Below are 22,117 nucleotides of genomic sequence, written 5' to 3'. Positions count from 1 at the left end.
AGCCAAGACTGTTCCTTGTTGAAACTTCAATGCCCCTTCGCTGACAGCTAGCCATGCAGATATAAAAGCAGAGGTGTCTTGGTTACCTTTCACGTTGTCTTCAAAACCCCGAAATTTGAGGGAGCTTTCCTTCAGCTTCTGTTCGGGTACAAGAATTTTATCCCTGGCCTATGTCTCTGCTTTCTGAAGGTCTTGAATATTGTCTGAATTGGCCATAGAGTTTTCAAAGGCCGAATTGGCAGTGTCCACTACATTTTGTAGGGTGGATTGGATGTCAGAAGTTGTTTGCTTAGTGGATTGATTAAGTGGTTCATTTCTTTTAGCATGTCTTTTTTAAATGAATCAAATAAATCATGTAGCTCACGTCTCCATTTCGTTTTCCGTTTCCGTCGCGGCAGCCATTTTAGGTTACGGCCTGGATTGGGATGCAGGTTTTTTTATGGTTTAAAAAAGGCTTTTTAAAGAGCCAGTTTGGTGTAGTGGTTAAGTGTGTGGACTCTTATCTGGGAAAACCGACTTTGATTCCTCACTCCTCCACTTGCACCTGCTGGAATGGCCTTGGGTTAGTCATAGCTATCGCAGGAGCTGTCCTTGAAAGGGCAGCTGCTGTGAGAGCCCTCTCAGTCCCACCCACTTCACAGGGTGTCTATTGTGAGGGGAGAAGATATAGGAGATTGTAAGCTCTGAGTCTCTGATTCAGGGAGAAGGGCAGGGTATAAATCTGCAATTCTTCTTCTTCTTCTTTTACCGTTGCTGGTTTAGCCGGGGAGATTTTCCCTCAGTTCTCTTGATTTCTCCGCATTAGTTGTTTAGCGTTCATTGGCTCAGTTTGCGTTTTGTTGGCATTTTAGGTGGCATGGGGGAGAGCGCTCATCTATGGTGCGTCCACCATCTTCCAGGCACACGCCACACCCCCCTTGTCTATATCTTTCAGTTGCTGGAGGTCAATAGCTTTGTTGGAGTTTTCTTTCTTTCTTTCTTTCTTTCTTTCTTTCTTTCTTTCTTTCTTTCTTTCTTTCTTTCTTTCTTTCTTTCTTTCTTTCTTTCTTTCTTTCTTTCTTTCTTTCTTTCTTTCTTTCTTTCTTTCTTTCTTTCAATATGTGACTACTCCAGAGAACTGCTGAAGCTGCTCAAATTATTAGCACCTCGACAGGCATACTTGATGATCCCTCAGATGGTCCCTCAGAATTCCAGTGATATTTTGTACTGACAAAAAATTCATTTCAGAGCACCTCTGACAACTGATAGGTCCTTTTCAACTGGAAAAATATGTTATTGTTGGTAACAAAGAACTTCTTTTGTTAATTGGTGTATTTTATATAAGCATGTTGATTCTGTAACTTGTCCTGAACCTTCAGATAAAAAGTTCAAATGAGATGAGAATTAGCAATGACACTTACATCTAAGAATTCTGCTGCATGTAGAGTTCAATAAAAATGTATTTTTATTATGTCCTGGAAGAATAACTCTCAGTTTGATCATTTATATTTTTAATTTCCCAAGCATCCTTCTCCAGATGGGGACAGTTTAAAATAATCACAAAATGCTTCTCCTACAGCAAAAGTAGATACGTTTACAGTATGCTTTTAAAATGAGAATACAAGCAACAAAGCCAGAAAATTCTTGGACTGCTTGTGGAAAGCTAGACCACTTTAAATATTTTTTAATCACTCTTGAGTAGGTAACTGGTTAAAGGTGCAATGTTCTACACAAAGGCAGAATGGGCAGGGGGGAGAGAGAAAGCTCAATCAAAACTGAATAGGCTCTTCCATTCAAACACTACACAGCTATCACAGATGTGTTAGGAAAACATAAAATGACTACAGTAATCAGATACCTGTAAAGACATGCAGGCCTCCCATTGTACAAAGAAAAAAAAATCAATTTTCCAGTTTATAATTTTAAAGCTATGAAATGTGTGAACACTTATACTTACAGCAGAACATACCCACAGATACTATATCACCATCTTTCAAGGTTGAACTCTATATAATCAGCACTTTTTCATGAAGTTTTAAAATATAAAAACAAAAGAACTGAACAATGTTTTGTCAGAATAAACTGCAAATTACTATTTTATTTTATTTTTTATTTTATTATACTTGTATCCTGCCTTCCTCTAATGGGCTCAGATTTAACTGCATTGTACATAGGTCTTCCTCATCCTTTATCCCTGTGTGTGTGTTGTTGTTTCACTTTTTTCCATTATTCTTCTCTATTCAATCTTGCCCCTTGGTATTCTATTCCTTCCTTCTTCATAACTTTCAGCTTCAGAAGAATAGTACAAAAATATCTGCCAGGTAAGTAGCTATATATTCTGTTCAATATTGTTTCAAAGCATAAAAAATAGAGTATGTAACAACATATTTTTCTTTTAAAAATTGATCAGAACACCAAGTGGTTGAGAAAATTCCACTGCAGTTCAAAAGGATGCAACACAGTTTGAACAATCAAACCAAGTTCTTAGTTGGAGTGAAATGGTTGAACCAATGACAAAAGCAGGTTTTGAAGGCTAATGTATAGTGCGTGTAACCTCTTTAAATCAGGGTACATGGTGTTTCCTAACTTGTGGTATATTATCCAAACAAAGCAGTCACCACATACAGAATAAATTTATTTGTACATTATACATCTATCTAAATATGGAGGGCATATAAAACAGTCTGGTTTAATGTAGTGCTACTACTCCATATGAAAAGTTTGCCACAAGCTTGGGGTCACTGAAAACATTGTTGCATGACTTTCACTGCATGACTTTGTGTGGTTGCTCTTAATATTAGCACAGGCAATCCTAGCAGTGAGCTCTGCAGTGCTGCTGATCACAAGGAGTAAGAGAACACATGGCCAATTCCTCCATGCAGTTGTCTCTGTAGATGACCTGGTGACTGTGTGGAATCAATGGGCAGGGCCAGCATGCTCATGCCTGCTCTCCCTCCCTGTGTGTTCAGTGAATGATGAACATAAGAGAAGCCATGTTAGATCAGGCCAATGGCCCATCCAATCCAACACTCTGTGTCACACAGTGGCAAAAAAAAATTATATATACACACACACTGTGACTAATGGCCACTGATGGACCTCTGCTCCATATTTTTATCTAAACCCCTCTTGAAGCTGGCTAGGCTTGTAGCCGCCACCACCTCCTGTGGCAGTGAATTCCACATGTTAATCACCCTTTGGGTGAAGAAGTACTTCATTTTATACGTTTTAACCTGTCTGCTCAGCAATTTCATCGAATGCCCATGAGTTCTTGTATTGTGAGAAAGGGAGAAAAGTACTTCTTTCTCTACTTTCTCCATACCATGCATTATCTTGTAAACCTCTATCATGTCACCCCACAGTCGACGTTTCTCCAAGCTAAAGAGTCCCAAGCGTTTCAACCTTTCTTCATAGGGAAAGTGTTCCAGCCCTTTAATCATTCTAGTTGCCCTTCTCTGGACTTTCTCCAATGCTATAATATCCTTTTTGAGGTGCGGCGACCAGCACTGCACACAGTACTCCAAATGAGACCGCACCATCGATTTATACAGGGGCATTATGATACTGGCTGATTTGTTTTCAATTCCCTTCCTAATAATTCCCAGCATGGTGTTGGCCTTTTTTATTGCAAACGCACACTGTCTTGACATTTTCAGTGAGTTATCTACCACGACCCCAAGATCTCTCTCTTGGTCAGTCTCTGCCAGTTCACACCCCATCAACTTGTACTTGTAGCTGGGATTCTTGGCCCCAATGTGCATTACTTTGCACTTGGCCACATTGAACCGCATCTGCCACGTTGATGCCCACTCACCCAGCCTCAACAGATCCCTTTGGAGTTCCTCACAATCCTCTCTGGTTCTCACCACCCTGAACAATTTAGTGTCATCCGCAAACTTGGCCACTTCACTGCTCACTCCCAACTCTAAATCATTTATGAAGAAGTTAAAGAGCATGGGACCCAGTACTGAGCCCTGCGGCACCCCACTGCTTACCGTCCTCCACTGCGAAGACTGCCCATTTATACTCACTCTCTGCTTCCTATTACTCAGCCAGTTTTTGATCCACAAGAGGACCTGTCCTTTTACTCCATGACTCTCAAGCTTTCTAAGGAGCCTTTGATGAGGAACTTTATCAAAAGCTTTCTAGAAGTCAAGGTAAACAACATCTATCGGGTCTCCTTTGTCCACATGTTTGTTCACCCCCTCAAAGAAATGTAACAGGTTAGTGAGGCAAGAACTTCCCTTACAGAACCCATGCTGAGTCTTCCTCAATAACCCGTGTTCATCAATGTGCCTACTCATTCTGTCCTTGATAATGCTTTCTACCAACTTTCCCGGTATTGAAGTCAGACTGAGTGGCCTGTAATTTCCCGGATCTCCTCTGGAACCCTTTTTAAAGATGGGGGTGACATTTGCTACCTTCCAGTCCTCAGGAATGGAGGCAGATTTCAATGAAAGATTACAGATTTTTGTTAGAAGATCCACAAGTTCAACTTTGAGTTCTTTCAGAACTCTCGGATGTATGCCATCTGGACCCGGTGACTTATTAGTTTTTAATTTGTCTATTAGTTGTAGGACCTCCTCTTTTGTCACCTCAGTCTGACTCAGGTCTTTCAACACCCCTTCCAAAATTAGTGGTTCTGGGGCGGGCAAAAAGTTCTCATCTTCCACAGTGAAGACGGAGGCAAAAAATTCATTCAGCTTCTCAGCCATTTCCCTATCCTCCTTCAGTAATCCTTTTACACCATGGTCATCCAAGGGCCCCACTGCCTCCCTGGCTGGTTTCCTACTTCTAATATATTTGAAGAAATTTTTATTGTTGGTCTTTATGTTTTTTGCAATATGCTCATCATAGTCCCTTTTTGCCTGACTGATCACAGTCTTGCATTTGATTTGGCACAGCCTGTGTTCTCTTTTACTAATCTCACTTGGACTGGTTTTCCACCACTTAAAGGAGTCCTTCTTACCTTTTACAGCTTCCATTACTTTGTTTGTTAACCATGCAGGCCTTTTCTTATGCCTGTTTGTGCCTTTCCTAACTTGTGGTATGTATCTTATCTGAGCTTCTAGGATTATAGTTTTAAATAGTCTCCAAGCTTCCCCAAGGGTTTTGACCGTATTTACCTTTCCTCCTCACATGCCTCCTCATCTCAGTGTATTTACCTCTTTTAAAGTTAAACATGGTTGTGGCGGTCTTTTGGGGCAACTCCCTATTTATACAAACGAAGCTGTCATCTTTACAGGGCAGGTGATTCAGACATACACAAGAAACATTGTTATGGCCTGAAAAGGTCAACATAGAATATCAAGTGGTTAGATAACATTTATTCAACAAAAACGCCTAGCATTACCAGGTCTGTGTTGGAAAATACCTAGAATAATAGAATCATAGAGTTGAAAGGGGCCTCCAGGGTCATCTAGTCCAACCCCCTGTACAATGCAGGAAATTCGCAAATACCTTCCCCTAAATTCACAGGATCCACATTGCTGTCTGATGGCCATCTAGCCTCAGTTTAAAAACCTCCAGGGAAGGAGACCTGGAGACTTTGGGGGTGGAGCTGGGAGAGGGCAGAATTTGGGGAGGGGAGGAGCCTCAGCACGGTAAAATGCCATAGACTCCACCCTTCAAAGCAGCCATTTTCTCCAGGGAAGCTGATCTCTGTCAGCTGGAGATCAGTTGTTAAAGCGGGAAATCTCCAGGCCCCACCTGGAGGCTGGAAACCCTAAGAATGCCATCCCCTTTTCATTTATTGGCCTGAAATGAAGCAGTAGAGATATTTTACATGAGAACTTGGAGTTTTTTGCAATATGTTCCCTTTGTTTTGGTAATACTTCGGAAATACTGTGAAATGATATTGTTCTCTCATTCTGAATGAGATATTGCTCTAAATCTGATTTGGCTTTGTGATGTTATGTAGCCAAATCTGATAGACTATATGATACCATGGTGCCATCATGCTTACCACATGATTCCTAAAAGGTTAGATCACATAGTAAGCAAGAACAACAATTCATTTGTTTTTAAAGTCATCAAAATAGCTGCTAAAAGATGCAAGCAAACAAAAGTAAGCAAGTGAACTTTTTTCTGTGTCTGGGAGGACATGCTGGATGCTTTAAACCTTATTTTAATATGTTCATTCTGAATATTTTTGCTCAGTACTAATCTTCAACTAGGGTTGCCAGGTCTAAGTCAAGAAATATCTGGGGACTTTGGAGCGAAGCCAAAAGACTTTGGGAGTGAAGCCAAGAGCAAGGGTGTGACAAACCCAATTAAACTCGGATGGAGGTTCTGACAATCCCATTTAAAGAGACCACACACCTTTTAAATGCCTTCACTCCATTTGGAATAATGGATAGGAACACCTTCTTTTGGGGCTCATAGAATTGGACTCCCAGTCCAATCTTTTTGAAACTTGGAGGGTGTTTTGAGGATGGTATGCTGAAGATTTGGTGCATTTACCTCAAAACACAGCTCCCCTACTACCCCAGATACCCACAGATCAATTCTCCATTATACCTTATGGGAATCAGTCTCCATAGCATATTTGAGTGCCCAGCAGATATTTCTCTCCCTTCCCCTTCTGATGACCCTAAAGCAGGGGGAGGACCTCCAAACCAGGGGATCCCCTGGCCCCAACTGGGGATTGGCAACTCTATTTTCAACCAACAAGAATTAGCAAAAACAATGTGTTGGTCTTTCTTTTCCTCCCAGATCTATCTATCTATCTATCTATCTATCTATCTATCTATCTATCTATCTATCTATCTATCTATCTATCTATCTATCTATCTATCTATCTATCTGTCTGTCTGTGTCTGTCTGTCTGTCTGTCTGTGAGAGAGAGGGAGAGAGAGAGAATGTGTGTTTGGAGAAGAATTAAATTGTTTGCTGCTTGCATTTAAATATAATCTGTTAATAAACCACACTAATGAATTATTAACCTTCAGTGTGAAATATAATTGATATTCTGGTTTGCAATGCAAAGTATTATTTATTGCTACTGTTATTATTTTATTAAAAACACGGCATTAAAACCAATATATGCAATCTATTTGAATACTGTTAATAGTCAAGAATTTGTTTCCTTCTTATAAAGCAATTGCTGCTGCTTTTAAATGAAACAAAATTCTTAGTAAAGAAATCTGTATGTTCATTTTGCAGTTTACTTAATAAGATTTTATTTTCCTCATACTCCATTAGCTAAGCTAAAAGAGCAAAGAGACACTGCCATGATATAACAGCCAAATCTGAATTAAGAAGTGCAATTAATAAACACATTATTCTATAGGTGACATCGTGAACCTTTAACAATTTCAAAATAATTGAGATCATCCTGCTATAAAATGAGCCCTGTGTGTTACCAAGTTATATGACTACTCTGGTTAAATTCAAAAGCTGCCATTTCTTTTATGGTTTTCAGCTTTTGAGATGAAATTTCAATCATCTTTTTTCCTGACCCAAATAATAAGATTTTTTTTCTTTGAAAGAATCTTCCTGAGTACCAGGAATTTGAAGAAATATCAACATCCTGTACAGTTCCATAACAAGGACTAATTAGGAGCCTATTTTCCTCTTTTGGTTTGAAAGACCAAAATTAAAGCTTCATGTACTCTATTACTCAAGCAGCCCCATGGCGTAGAGTGGTAAAGCTGCATTACTGCAGTACAAACTCTCTGCTCATGATCAAGTTCAATTCTGGTGGAACCTGGGTTTAGGTAGTCAGCTCAAGGTTGACTCAGCCTTCCATCCTTCCAAGGTTGGTAAAATGAGTACCCAGCTTGCTAGGGGGAAAATGTAGATGACTGGAGAAGGCAATGGCAAACCACCCCATAAAAAGTCTGCTGTGAAAACATTGTGATGAAACATCACCCCAGAGTCGGAAACAACTGGTGCTTGCACAGGGGACTACCTTTACTTTTTTACTCTGTTACTCTGTATGTTCAAAATTATGCTTTGAGTTACCCAGTTCAAGAAACCTACTTCCAATGGAGCAAAATGCTTTTCTGTGGAAGCAATCCTAAACAGGTCTACACAGAATTAAGTCCCACTTTATCAGCCAGCTTTAATGTCAGGAAATGTCATTAGGATTGCAGCATGAATACATCAAGCTGGCAGTAGAATGACAAAGGAAAGACTGTTAAGTCATCAGCTGCCTTGAAAAGGGAAACACAAAAGCTGCCTGAGCTAAAACATGAAATTATAGTCAGAACCTAAAAGGGTTATTCACAGTGGATTGATAAAATACTGGGCAACCTGGTACAAGAGGGGTAAGTAGAACTTGGTAAGACCCTATGAATATGTAACTCTTTGTTTGTTTCATTATTTGTATGTATTTAATCTAAGCATTTTATCACAACTATTTTATTTTTAATTCCCTTATTTTGTTCATTTATTGTATACCATTGTGGTGTGGTGCCATTTATACACAAATCTTATTATTTGGGTCAGGAAAAAAGATGATTGAAATTTCATCTCAAAAGTTGAAAACCATAAAAGGGCAGCTTTTGAATTTAACCAGAGTAGTCATATAACTTGGTAACACACAGGGCTCATTTTATAGCAGGAGCTTGTTTGCTTATTAGGCCACATACCCCTGATGTAACCAATTCTCCAAGAGCTTACAGGGCTCTTATTACAGGACTTACTGTAAGCTCTTAGAGGATTGGCTACATCAATAATAATAATAATAATAATAATAATAATAATAATAATAATAATAAGTTTTATTTATACCCCGCCCTCCCCGCCGGGGCAAGCTCAGGGCGGCTTACAATATGTCATGATATAGTATCATGATACGACAATACAGGTAAAATCAATTCACAATATAAATACAAATACAGATACAAATATAAATTAATGTTAAAAAGCTAAAACTATATGGTGGTGCTACAGTCTCTATTTATACAGGCAGTGTAATATTCAGTCTGGTCACGTCTTGAAGGCTTCTTGGAAGAGGACGGTTTTGCAGGCCCTGTGGAACTGGTTGAGGTCCCGCAGGTCCCGCACCTCCTCCGGTAGCTGATTCCACCATTGGGGCGCTTTTATGGAGAAAGCCAGCTCCCTAGTTGTTTTAAGTTTGGCCTCCTTAGGCCCAGGGATTTCCAAATGATTTTGTGAACTGGAACGCAGTGCCCTCTGGGGAACATATGGAGGGAGGTGGTCCCTGAGGTAGGGAGGTCCTTGGCCATATAGGGCTTTATAGGTGATAACCAGCACCTTGTAACGAACCCGGTACACAATTGGCAGCCAGTGCAGTTCCCGCAGCCTAGGCCACACGTGTTCCCACCAGGGTAGTCCCACTAGCAGCCTGGCTGCTGCGTTCTGCACCAGCTGTAGTTTCCGCGTTCGGTACAAGGGCAGCCCCATGTAGAGGGCATTACAGTAGTCTAATCTCGAGGTGACCGTTGCATGGATCACTGTTGCCAGGTCACCTCGCTCCAAGAAGGGGGCCAACTGCCTTGCCCGTCTAAGATGAAAAAAGGCGGATTTGGCAGTGGCCGCTATCTGGGCCTCCATTGTCAAGGAGGACTCCAATAGCACTCCCAAGCTCCTGACTTCACACACTGGTGCCAATGGCGTCCCGTCAAAAACTGGGAGGGGAATCCCTCCTTCCGGGGCGCTGTGACCTAGGCAAAGGACCTCTGTCTTCACTGGATTCAATTTCAGCCCGCTCAGTTTGATCCAATCAGCAACGGCTTGCAGTGCCCGGTCCAGATCTATAGGGGCATCAGCGGCCCGGCCTCCCATCAATAGGTAGAGCTGGGTGTCATCAGCATACTGATGGCAACCCAGCCCATGTCCCCAGGCGATCTGGGCAAGGGGGCGCATAAAGATGTTAAATAGCATTGGAGAGAGGACCGCCCCCTGATGCACCCCACAATTAAGTGGGTGCCTCTGAGACAGCTCTCCCCCAATTGCCACCCTTTGTCCCCGACCTCCAAGGAAAGAGGAAAGCCACTGCAAAGCTAACCCCTGAATCCCTGCGTCGGCGAGGCGGCGGGTCAGCAGCCGGTGATCGACCATATCGAACGCCACCGATAGGTCTAGCAACAGCAATACTGCCACACCACCTCGATCCAGATGTTGCCGGAGATCATCCATGAGGGCGATCAGCACCATCTCTGTCCCATGGCCCAGACGAAAGCTAGACTGTAAAGGATCTAAGGTGGAAGCGCCATCCAGAAAACTCTGTAGCTGCAACGCCACAGCCCTCTCTATTACTTTGCCCAAAAAGGGCAAATTTGAGACCGGCCGGTAATGCGCCAATTCGGCCGGATCTAATATAGTTTTTTTCAAGAGAGGGCGGACCACTGCCTCTTTCAGAGGAGTTGGGAAAAGACCCTCTGAGAGAGATCTATTTATGATGTCCCGTATAGGACATCATAGCTCCTCCTGGCAAGCTTTAATTAACCAGGAGGGGCAGGGGTCCAGGTTGCAGGTTGTTGGGCGTGCAGCAGAGAGGATTCTGTCGACTTCCTCCAAGCTGAGGGGGATGTGTGGCCTAATATGCAAATGAGCTCCTGCTACAAAATGAGCCCTGGCATCCCTAACATCTGGAGATAGGCATGATGTTTCACCAAACTCTGTCTTTTGCCCTTCATAAAGCTTCCATGTAAGAGTAGTTTCATTGTTTAATTTCAGTGTACAAAGCGCGTATTACATCCATGTTCTCTGCTAACCACAGTTTCAGACATTGGTTTGATCTACCAAACATTCCAACAGACCATGGTTTAGACCCACTTTCATTTTCTGTCTGCAGCATTCCAAAGCAGATAACTCTTCATAACAGTGGCTATAGCTATGCCATAACTTTGTCATACAGTACTTATGATTAAATTTAACCATAAATTTAAATTTCATATATTATGTTGTCCAATTTGAGCCATATTTTTTTTTTAACTTGTTCCTTCCCTCAGTTAAGGGGAAAAAGGACTGAAAAAATAGCTGACAAAAATGGGTAGGAATTTAGGAACTTTATTCTAGGCTATACCTAACAACAACAATAACTGACATAGGTCATATTTTCTTCCCAAAATTGCAGGCCCAATTAATATCCAAACACTCTATATACCACTTTTGAACTGGGATAGGCACAGTGTCATTGTAAGCAGCATTATACTTTTCTACATTAGGGTTGCCAGGTCTGTGTTGGAAAATACCTGGAGACTTTGGGGGTAGATCTGGGAGAGTGTGGACTTTGGGGAGGGGAGGAGTCTCAGCATACTGCAATGTGATTGAATCCACCTTTCAAAGCAGCCATTTTCTCCAGAGGAGCTGATTTCTGCCACCTGGAGATCAGTTGTAAAAGTGGGAGATCTCCAGGGCCCACCTGGAGGCTGGCAACCATATGAATCTAATAGACTTAGATGTGTGGAACTCTGCTTAGGCTGGCACTGCTAAACTACTTGTGATGATGCCATTATTATTTGGGAGATGGAGCGGTATGGAGTCAAAGCTCATGATGGATTTCATAGCACAGGAACAACTACATTTCTTGAATTTTCACAACAGATATAAGTATATGAAGATACTTCCAGTTTCTTGCATAGCACCAGAGAATGCCATAATTCCTGCCTGGTGGAACATTAAATCAGATACAGTGACAGATTTAGAATTTCAGGGCAGGTCAGCAGCAGGATACAACTTTGGAGGATTCTTTAGGTAAACTGGCTACTTTTACTCAAACTGGTTATCTTTACTTTTATATCTCCAAAACTTCCTGCTGTAGAGCTGAATCCCAGTTACTGCCCTATAGCCTTTTTGAAAAGGTAGCATTCGCAGCATTAGGAGCCATGGATAGGTTTGCTCTGGCTTCTTTTGTCAAATGAGGCATGGGGCAGAATTGATCAAGGCTAGAAACATTCCATTCAAGAGGAGGAGCAATAACATAGCTACTTAGACAAGTATGCCCCTATCAAGTAGGTATTTGCTGATTGTTTGTGAATCACCCATCTTCCTGTGGGATATCATGCGATTAGCTAGTCACTTTTAAATGGCCAAGCAGGATGTTTTTAGGTTCCCTCCACATGGGCTAGTGGGGGGATCTTTTTTGTCCCCTTTGTGATGTCACTAAAAGGGTGCATTAAAAATGAATTAGGCCTAAACTTTGAGTGGTTTGGATATAATGAGTTGGCAGGGGCAGTGTGGTTTGCTCACCATAGCCACAGGTGAGGAATGGATGATCAACTAGCACCCTGAAACATAAGGTATGGTGGAGGGTGTGTCATGATCAGACTATCACTGACCTCACAGAAGGATGAGGCTTGAGATGGGGTGACCCTTGATGCTGAACAACATCTTCTCAGACATGGTAGTGGTTTTGCAGTACATCAGGGGAAGGGGCTGGGGCTGGGCACCTTGAAGTGTGGACAATAATAAACAAGGCTGGTAGAAGATCTTGGCTGAGTTTGGAGTCAAGGTGGATTTGCCCAACAAAGGCAGCTATAATTAGACTTTGTAGCAGAACCTGGTCTTAAAGTATGTGAGTATATTTTAATGAATTATGATATATCTTAGCCATTTAAATAACTAGTTGATCTAGTCTGTTACCTTATGTCCTTATTTGGGGGTGCCTGGACAAACCATAGCAAAAGGGGGATCAGAAAAGATAAATGGGGGTGGGGAGATAAGATAAATGGGCAGTCATCTGTCTCCCATAATACAAGTATTAGGGAAAGGGGGGAAGTTCTTTGCCCTTTTACTTTTTCCCCAAGGTGAATCTATCACTAAAATAAAAAACTAGAAGGGACAAAAAAATGGAAAGAGAATGCTTCCTTCCCACTCTGATCATCTGAGTTGGCAGGTAGCTCCATCCATCTGTAAAGGAAGGGGGGGGGGGGGTGACTAGATTCAGAAAGTGCATTTCCAGTTTCGGTGACCTGATCTAAGGATCCTTAATCACACAGTCGAGGCATTTCTCCCTTTGGGAGACAACAACAACAACAACAACAAAATTTTATTTGTATCCCGCCCTCCCCGCCGGAGCAGGCTCAGGGCGGCTAACAGCATCATTCAGGTTTCAATTATACAGAGATGAATAAAATTACATTTAAACATTATAAACATTTCAGTTAAAATTCTGGTTAAGTTTTAAAAATTACATTAGGTTGATAAAGGTGCTAATGCTATGTTTGTTTTATGTTTTTTATGATGGCGGTTTCCATTAGCAATTTCCTTTTTCATCAGCGAAAGCCAGTCGGAAGAGGAAGGTCTTGCAGGCCCTGCGGAATTGTTCAAGATCCCGCAGGGCCCACATTTCCTCTGGAAGTTGGTTCCATAGGCTCGGGGCTATAGAGGAGAAGGCCCGGTTACGGGTGCTTTGCAGCTTCACCTCTCTCGGTCCGGGGGTAGTCAACAAGTTTTTCCCAGCTGACCTCAGTGCTCTCTGGGGTTCATATGGGGAGAGACGGTCCCTAAGGTAGACAGGTCCTCGACCATATAGGGCTTTAAAGGTAATGACCAGCACTTTGTAACGGACCCGGTATATAACTGGCAGCCAGTGCAGTTCGCGCAGTCCAGGCTGTATGTGCTCCCATTTAGGAAGCCCCAACAGCAGTCTAGCTGCTGCATTCTGCACCAGCTGCAGCTTCTGGGTTCGGTACAGAGGCAGCCCCATGTAGAGGGCATTGCAGTAATCCAGTCTCGAGGTGACCATTGCGTGAAGCACCGTTGCCAGATCTTGGCGCTCTAGGAAGAGAGCCAACTGCTTTGCCCGCCTTAGATGGAAAAAGGCTGACTTGGCAGTGGCTGCAATCTGGGCCTCCATTGATAATGAAGGCTCCAGTAAAACTCCCAGGCTCCTAACCCGGTGCGCCGCTTTCAGTGGCGCCTCGTCGAAGACCGGGAGAGGTATTTCCCCTTCCCAAGCGCCCCGACCCAGACAAAGGACTTCTGTCTTCGCTGGATTCAATTTCAGCCCGCTCCTCCTCAACCAAGTTGCCATATCCTGCAAGGCCTGGTCTAAATTCTCTGGGACACAGTCAGGCCGGCCGTCCATCAGCAGATAGAGTTGGGTATCATCTGCATATTGATGGCACCCAAGTCCATGTCTCCTGGCAATCTGGGCAAGGGGGCTCATATAGACATTAAATAGCATTGGTGAGAGAACTGCCCCCTGAGGCACTCCACAATCCAGTGTGCGCCTCTGGGACCACTCGCCTCCAATTGCCACCCTTTGTCCCCGATCCTCGAGGAAGGAGGAGAGCCATTGTAAGGCAGACCCCCTCACCCCTACATCGGCGAGGCGGCGGGTAAGTAGCCGATGGTCGACTGTGTAGAACGCGGCCGACAGGTCCAGCAACATCAGCACCGCCACACCGCCCCGATCCAGGTGCCGTTGGAGATCGTCCACCAGGGCGACCAGTACTGTCCCCGTCCTATAACCCGGGCAAAAGCCGGACTGGCAAGGGTCTAGGATGGAAGCGTCATCCAGAAAGCTCTGCAACTGTGACGCCACTGCTCTCTCTATTATTTTACCTAAAAACGGTAAATTAGAGACCGGTCAGTAGTTTGCCAATTCGGCCGGGTCTGCTGTACTTTTTTTCAAGAGGGGACGGACCAAAGCCTCTTTTAGAGATGATGGAAAGCACCCCCGAGAGGGATCTATTTATGATGTCCCGTAAAGGACACTCAAGCTCCCTCAGGCAGGATTTAATTAGCCAGGAGGGGCAGGGGTCCAAATCACAAGTTGTAGGGTGTGCAGAGGAGAGGATTCCATCAACTTCCTCCAGGCTGAGCGGGTTGAAATGATCCAGAGTTAAATCGGAAGAAAGGCATGGGGCCTCGGGCTCATGTACTGTGTCCAAGGTGATGGGCAGACCCTGGCGGAGCGACGTGATTTTGTCTGCAAAAAATTTCGCAAAAGCCTCACAGCCTATTTCTAATTCTCTAACGTTTGGTCTGCCCTAGGGCAGTGTAGTTAAATGTCCAATTATTTTAAACAATTGTGCCGGGTGCGAATTTGCAGACGCAATCTTGGCCGCGAAGTACTTCTTCTTCGCAGCCTTGACTGCCATCTCATATGACCTCATAAACGTTCTGTAGGATGTTCTCGCCGCTTCGCCACGAGTGCACCGCCACTGCCTCTCTAGTCGTTGGAGTCCTTGTTTCAACCGGCGTAGCTCCAAGGTATACCAAGGAGCCAGCTTTGAACGAGGACACAGAGGACGTCGGGGTGCAATCTCGTTGATTGCCCCGGATAGCCGATCTTGCCAAGCATCAACCAGGGCATCAAGGGAATCGCAAGGGGGCCAAGGATCCCGAAGAGCCGTTTGGAACCATTCCGGGTCCATCAGGCTCCGTGGGCAAGCCAAAATAGGCTCTCTGCCCTTACAGGGTTGTGGTAGCATCTCCATACGAGCCTTGAGGGCCAAGTGATCCGACCATGGTATCGCTTCTGTTGTGATTTCGTTCACTTGAATCCCGGCCACAAAGAGCAGATCTAGTGTGTGCCCAGCCTGATGCGTGGGGGTTGTAACAAATTGGGAGAGTCCCAGTGTCGCCATGGAAGACACTAGGTCCATCGCCTGAGTGGAAGCTGCGTCATCGGCATGGACATTGAAGTCGCCCAGGACCAAGAGCCCTGGGTACTCCAACGCCCAGCCAGACACCACCTCCATCAGGGATGGTAAGGCGCTGGCCGGTGCGTTAGGTGGACGGTACACCAGCCAGATCACCAACCTCTCCCCGACATCCCACGCAAGGCTGACTTACTCAATACCGTCGATCTTTGGGGCCGGGAGGGCCCGGAAGGAGTAAGCCTCCCATATGAGTACCGCTACCCTGCCCCCCTGCCCGCTAATCCGTGACTGGTGAAAGACCGAGTAACCCGACTTTGGGACCCGACTCTGGGACCCAGGAAGGGTCCTGGAAGGCAGACAGCTTGAGCTGAGGGTCGGGACTGACAGCGGTGGCTGTCTCCCGAGCCCGGCTCTCTGTGAGCCTCGCTGCTTCAATCGCCATTTTTAAATGGCATCGAGGTTGACTGCCGGACCTCTTCTATCTTCTTTATCAAGCGTTCTGCATGAGCTGAATAAGCTGCATTATCATTATAAAGATTGTAAATCTCATTTTTTCTTCTAATATTGAGTTTTGAAGTACTACTTGTCTAACCAGGGGAATTGGAGAGTCAGGAGTGAAGCAGAACATGGACAGAGGCAAAGGTGGTGAGAAAGGGGGGGGGGGGTATAACTCTCTCCCTTTCTCTTTGCCTCCAAAAGCTCCTGCCTAACTTGGTGACTTTTCTAATGTTACCATGGGAAATATGAATCATACCAGTCACTAAAGATAGAAAAGACTTGATGGCTGAATTAAATTGACCTGTTTTAAACTTTTTTCTGGGAGGAAGACTTTGCTGTTGGAAAGTTGCTTGCAAGCATATGTGGATGAGAAGGACAGTTGGTGCAAGAAGGCACAGTTGTCAATGAATATTATAAAGAATTGCATTCTATAGGACAGATACAGTGTTACTTTTGAGACCTTGAAAGATATAAGAAAAGGAAGGAGTTTGAAGTTTATGCTGAAGTATCCTGAATAAGTTTCTGTGGGTTCTAAATAGACATTTAAACTCTTATGGAATTTGTACAGTGGATTATAAAATGCAGCTATATTGTTGACCAATGGAAAGCCGTGAAAGCTTCTAAGTGGATTATAAATTTCTGATGGTGGATATTATGGATATGACCCTTTAATTTTGGTTCTATTTTTTATATGGTCTGAATATTTTTCCTTTTTACCTTTATTTTTCTTCCTTCTTTTTTCTTTTCTTCACTTTCATTCCTTCATTTTTATTTTGGGAACATCTAGATTGCTTTATTTTTGTTTATCTTTTTTTTTTCTGGGCTACTTTTCAGCCTCTGATTTTACCTGTGGATTATACAAATGGGGCATCCAGCCCTGGATTACAAATTATAGCTTGAAGCAGTTGGATGAACTTGTTAGGACTTGGATTCCATTGAACTATTTGCTTTGGAAAAGATACCATGGTGAATTGTCTCTGTCTCAGTGAGTTGAACTGTTTTGGCTAGGTGATACTAAAGATTGTTGTGGTAAAAAGGTTTTGTTTAATATAAGTCTTATCGCTGTTTGTGGTTTGTCAAATTGTTGATAGAAGTAAGAAGGTTGTGTTTTTTAAACAAACTATTATCTTTGTATAATATTGACACTGTCTGATAGATACTAACTCAATTAATATAAACAGGAACATTGTGTTCCAAAACAGACTACTGAAGAGGCAGTGCATGAGATTTGAGGCTGTGAGTGCAAATATACTAATAAGGATGGAAAATAAAGCTGCTACTGGCTTCAAAGAGATAATTAAAAAAAAATATAATCGAGAAGGCAAACCACCAGTCCCCTCACCCAGCTCTTTTCTGGTCCAGGGAAGTTTACAACCATGCAGGGGGATATGAAAGAGATGCAAAATACTCTATTAACTGCCATAGCACAGCTGACTGGTAAAGTAGATAACATAGGAGAGCAGATGGCAGAAATCAAACAAGAGCTTCAAGAGAACAGAAAACAGACAGCAGAGACCAATAAAGCTTTAAAGGTACTAGATGCACAGGTGACTGATAACACACAAAAGATGGAACAGCTGGAAAAAGAACAGAAAGTATATGATAGTAGACTCCTACAGCTAGAGATAGACAGAGCAGCTTACATGCTAAGGTTCCAAAATGTACCAGAAGAAAAAAAATGAAGATTTATAGAAAATATTAACTGAGGCCTTGGCAGAAATCTTACAGATGACACCTGAAAGGATGGAAGAAGAGTTTGATCAAGTTAAGCTAGTACCATCAAGTTTTATGAGATGGAACTAATTGTCTAGCGAAATCCATTTGAAGCTCACAAGAAAGAAGACCAGAGACACTATTTTGAAGCAAGCAAGAGATAAACCAGTGACGATATCAGGAAATACAGTGAAAATTTTGAGAGAAGTGCCATGGGCAGTCAGACAAAAGAGAAGAGAATATCAAACCCTGACAAAATTTTTGAGAGAAAGAGAAATACCTTATACATGGCTAATGCCGGAAGGCTTACTCTTTACCTATGCAGAGAACAGATATAGGATAAACTCTTTAAAGCTCAAAACTTTCTGGAGAGAGCAGAGAAAAAAGAGGGGGGGGGGAGAAGGAAGACAAAGAGGAAGAAGAAGGCTCAGATGAAGAGGATCCAATGAATCACGGAAATACCCAACAAGATTGCAGACTAAAAAAGATAAAAAAGACAGTGATAAAAAAAATCCATAATGGCATCAATAATTATTAATGTGAGTGGACTTAATTCTCCTATAAAAGGAGAAAGACCTTTAGATAGCTAAAAAAACCTGGAAATTGATATAATTTGTTTACAAGAAACTCATATTTTGGCTAAAGACCAACATTTTTTGAAAAAATAAGAAACTTGGCAATTTGTTTACAGCAACAGATACAAATAAAAAGAAAAGGGGATTGGCAACATACATTAAGGACAAATTTAATCCACAATTACAGTATGCTTCAGCAGATGGAAGAATCCTATTAGTGGAAGTTATGGTGGACAATAAAAAAATCTTATTGTCAAATATTTATGCCCTGAATGACCACCAAGAAAATTTTTTCAAAGACTTACATCTTAGGTTGTCAAATTTGGATTATGCAGAATACTGCATAGTAGGAGACTTTAACGCAGTTTCTGACAGACAATTGGATAAAAAAACACACACACAAACATACTAAAACCAAGGGTCTCCAACTACCAACAAGTTTTTGGAAGCTTGTACAGGAACTGGAGCTAGTTGATGTATGGAGAACAAGATACCCAAATTCAAAAGACTTTACATATTACTCCGCCAGCCACCAAACGTGGTCAAGAATTGATATGTGTTGGCTCTCCACAAACTTGGTTAAAGATTTAGTTGAGACAGAAATTCAAACAAGAGTCATATCAGATCACAGTCCTGTAATGATAAAACTTAAAGGTACACAACTGAAAAGAACATGGAGGTTAAATACTTCTATTTTAGAAGATAAAGACTTTCTTAAAGAATCCATGGTTGAAATGGAATCTTTCTTTAAACAGAATATAACTCAAGATGTAAAGATGCAAGTAGTTTGGGATACCACTAAAGCATATTTTAGGGGCCTTGCAATTAGATACAGCACAAAGAAAAAGAAAGAATTGAAAATTATCAAAGACTAATGTTGCAAGCAGGAGAAGCTGAAAAGAATTTAAAAGCACAACCGACAAAACAGGAGTTTCAAAATACAGTTAAAGAAACACAACACCAACTTAATTTATTGCTTATAGAGGAAATGGAGAAAAAATTGAGATTTGCCAGACAAAACCTTTTTGAACATGCTAACAAACCTGGAAGGTGGTTGGCCTACAGAATGAGAAAAGAGAATGCCAAAAGAATAATATCGGTACTGAAAGATGAAAATAACAGAGAAAGTCCAAAGACAGGAGATACGCCAAATTGTGGAACAATTTTATAAAAGATTATATGAAGATAAACAAGTTCAAAAGGTAGACTTAGAAGAATATATTAACCAAAATAATCTTAATAAATTCACAGAAGAACAACAAAAAAATTTAAATGAACCAATAACGATAAGAGAAGTGGGAGACACAATGACATCCCAAAAGAATGGCAAAGCTCCGGGTCCAGATGGCCTACCTGCTGAGTTTTATAAAGCCTATGAGTAGCCTTTATCGTTGCCATTTAAACGTCTTCTTGAAAGGATTCAAGAGGAAGCTCATAAACCAGTTTCATGTCAAGAAGCTGCAATATCCCTAATTTCAAAGGAGGGTGCAGACTTGAAAGATATAAAAAAACTACCTGCCAATCTCTCTTTTAAATGTGAATTACAAAATTTTTGCAGCAATATTGGCACAATGCTTGAAGAAGGTTTTACAGTCCACAATACACCAAGACCAGGCAGAATTTCTTCCTAGAAGATATCTGAAAGATAATGTCAGAATAGTATGTAACATAATGGAAAACCATCCAGAGAAACAATTGGCATTAATCTGTCTGAATGCAGAGAAGGCCTTTGATAACGTTCGTTGGCAATTTATGTTGCAACAATTGAAGGGAATGGAATGTGGTGAGAATTTTTTGAGAACAATACAATCAATATATTCCTCGCAAAGGACAAAGGTGATGGTGAATAATGAACTAACAGAAGCAATTGCTATTCAAAAGGGTACAAGACAAGGTTGCCCACTGTCACCACTCCTTTTTATTTTGTGCTTAGAGATACTGAATAACCAAATAAGAGAAGATACAACTATTAAGGGAGCGGTGATTAAAGGTGAACACTACAAATTGAGAGCCTTTGCGGATGATTTGGTTTTTATATTAGAACAACCAAGAGATTCAATTGACTGTTTGATAAATAAGATTAACCAATTTGGCTACTGGGCAGGATTGAAGATTAATTACCATAAAACAAAATTCCTGATGACAACAGAACAAATTCAACTTCTCCAACAAAAATCAGATTTTTTGTATGAGAAAAGAATTAAATACTTAGGTGTACACATTTCAAATAAGTGTAGCAGCTTAAAGATGGACAACTATGATAAATTACTTGAAATCAAAAAAGATCTGGGAAAATGGCAAGATTTAAACTTATCCCTAATGGGAAGAATAGCTTCAATAAAGATGAACATTTTAGCAAGATTGTTATTTTTATTTCAAACTATCCCAGTACTCTTAACTAGTGTGTTTTTTCAAGAATTGAATAAGATGGTCTCTAATTATATCTTGCAAGGCAAAAAAACCAAGAATCAAACTGAAGATATTGCAAGACTCTAAACTGAGAGCAGACTTGGGTCTTCCAGATTGGCAATTGTACTACAGAGCTTCTGTGCTCTCGTGAATAAGAGACTGGGTACTACTGAACGATAAGAGACAGTTACTGCTAGAGGGACAGACCTCAGTTTGGGTTGGTATGCGTATTTATGGTATCAAAGATTAGAAGGACATTCTTACTTTAAAAATCACTGGTTCCAGAAATCTCTATATCATACATGGTCGTGGCTAAAACCGAGAATTTACCAGAAAATTCCAAGATGGGTATCTCCAGTGGAAGCATTCACTCCTCCAAATCTTTTGAAACCTAATCAGAGTTATAGATATGAAGAATTGCTGAAAAATAATAACCAACTGAAAACCAGGGAAGAGTTGGAAAACATGGACATTAAAATGAGTTGGTGGTTGAGAACATGTTGAATCTAGATATGCCAAAGGCAAGATAACAGACTTTAATACAGAACAATATCCATTTGACAAAACCTTCTTAGGTCCTCAAGAAAAACTAATTTCCAAGCTATATTCATTCTTATTACAGATGAAGATGCAAGATGAGATAGTAAAAGATTGTATGGTCCAAAGGGTGCAAAACTTGGGGCGTAACATCATAGTAGAAGAATGGGAGAGACTGTGGAAATTCAATATTAAACTAAGTTAGTAACCTTTAAAGAAAATCTGTACAAGATGTTTTATAGATGGTACATAACTCCACAGAAATTGTGTAAAATGTATACTAACACGTCTAACAAATGTTGGAAATGTACTAAACATGTGGGGTCTTTTTATTATATGTGGTGGACCTGTGGGGTGGTGAAAGACTACTGGAAGACGGTTCATGAACGGTTACAGAAAATTTTGAAGACACATATCCAATTTAAACCAGAACTGTTTTTATTGAACATATATCCTGGCGATTATTCCAGAGAGATGAGACATTTGTTGGTGCACATTAATACAGCAGCTAGGATTCGTTTGGCACAGAGATGGAAGCTTCAGGAGATCCCCACGAGAATGGACTTGGTTGGGAAAGTTCTGGAAACGGCTGAGCTGGACTATCTATCCCAGTTGTTGGCTGGAAAATCTAAGGAAGAAGCAAGAAAATATTGGGTGAAACTATACACCTGGCTAGACACTCAGGACTCTTAAGGTTCTTTGGTGTGAATTTATATCTCCTTTCTCCCGTATCCTCTATTATAATATCATTTTTATTGGAAATCTCAGTTTAAATAGATATTTCAATAAGAAGACTTACAAAACATATCAAAACATACTAATCTGTATTCTAAGAAAGTATATTACATGCAGATTAGATTATATTTGTAACTAAAATTCTCT

This window comes from Heteronotia binoei, chromosome 9, assembly GCF_032191835.1.
Source record: "Heteronotia binoei isolate CCM8104 ecotype False Entrance Well chromosome 9, APGP_CSIRO_Hbin_v1, whole genome shotgun sequence".
NCBI lineage: Eukaryota > Metazoa > Chordata > Lepidosauria > Squamata > Gekkonidae > Heteronotia > Heteronotia binoei.
Note: the sequence above shows the minus strand (reverse complement) of the source record.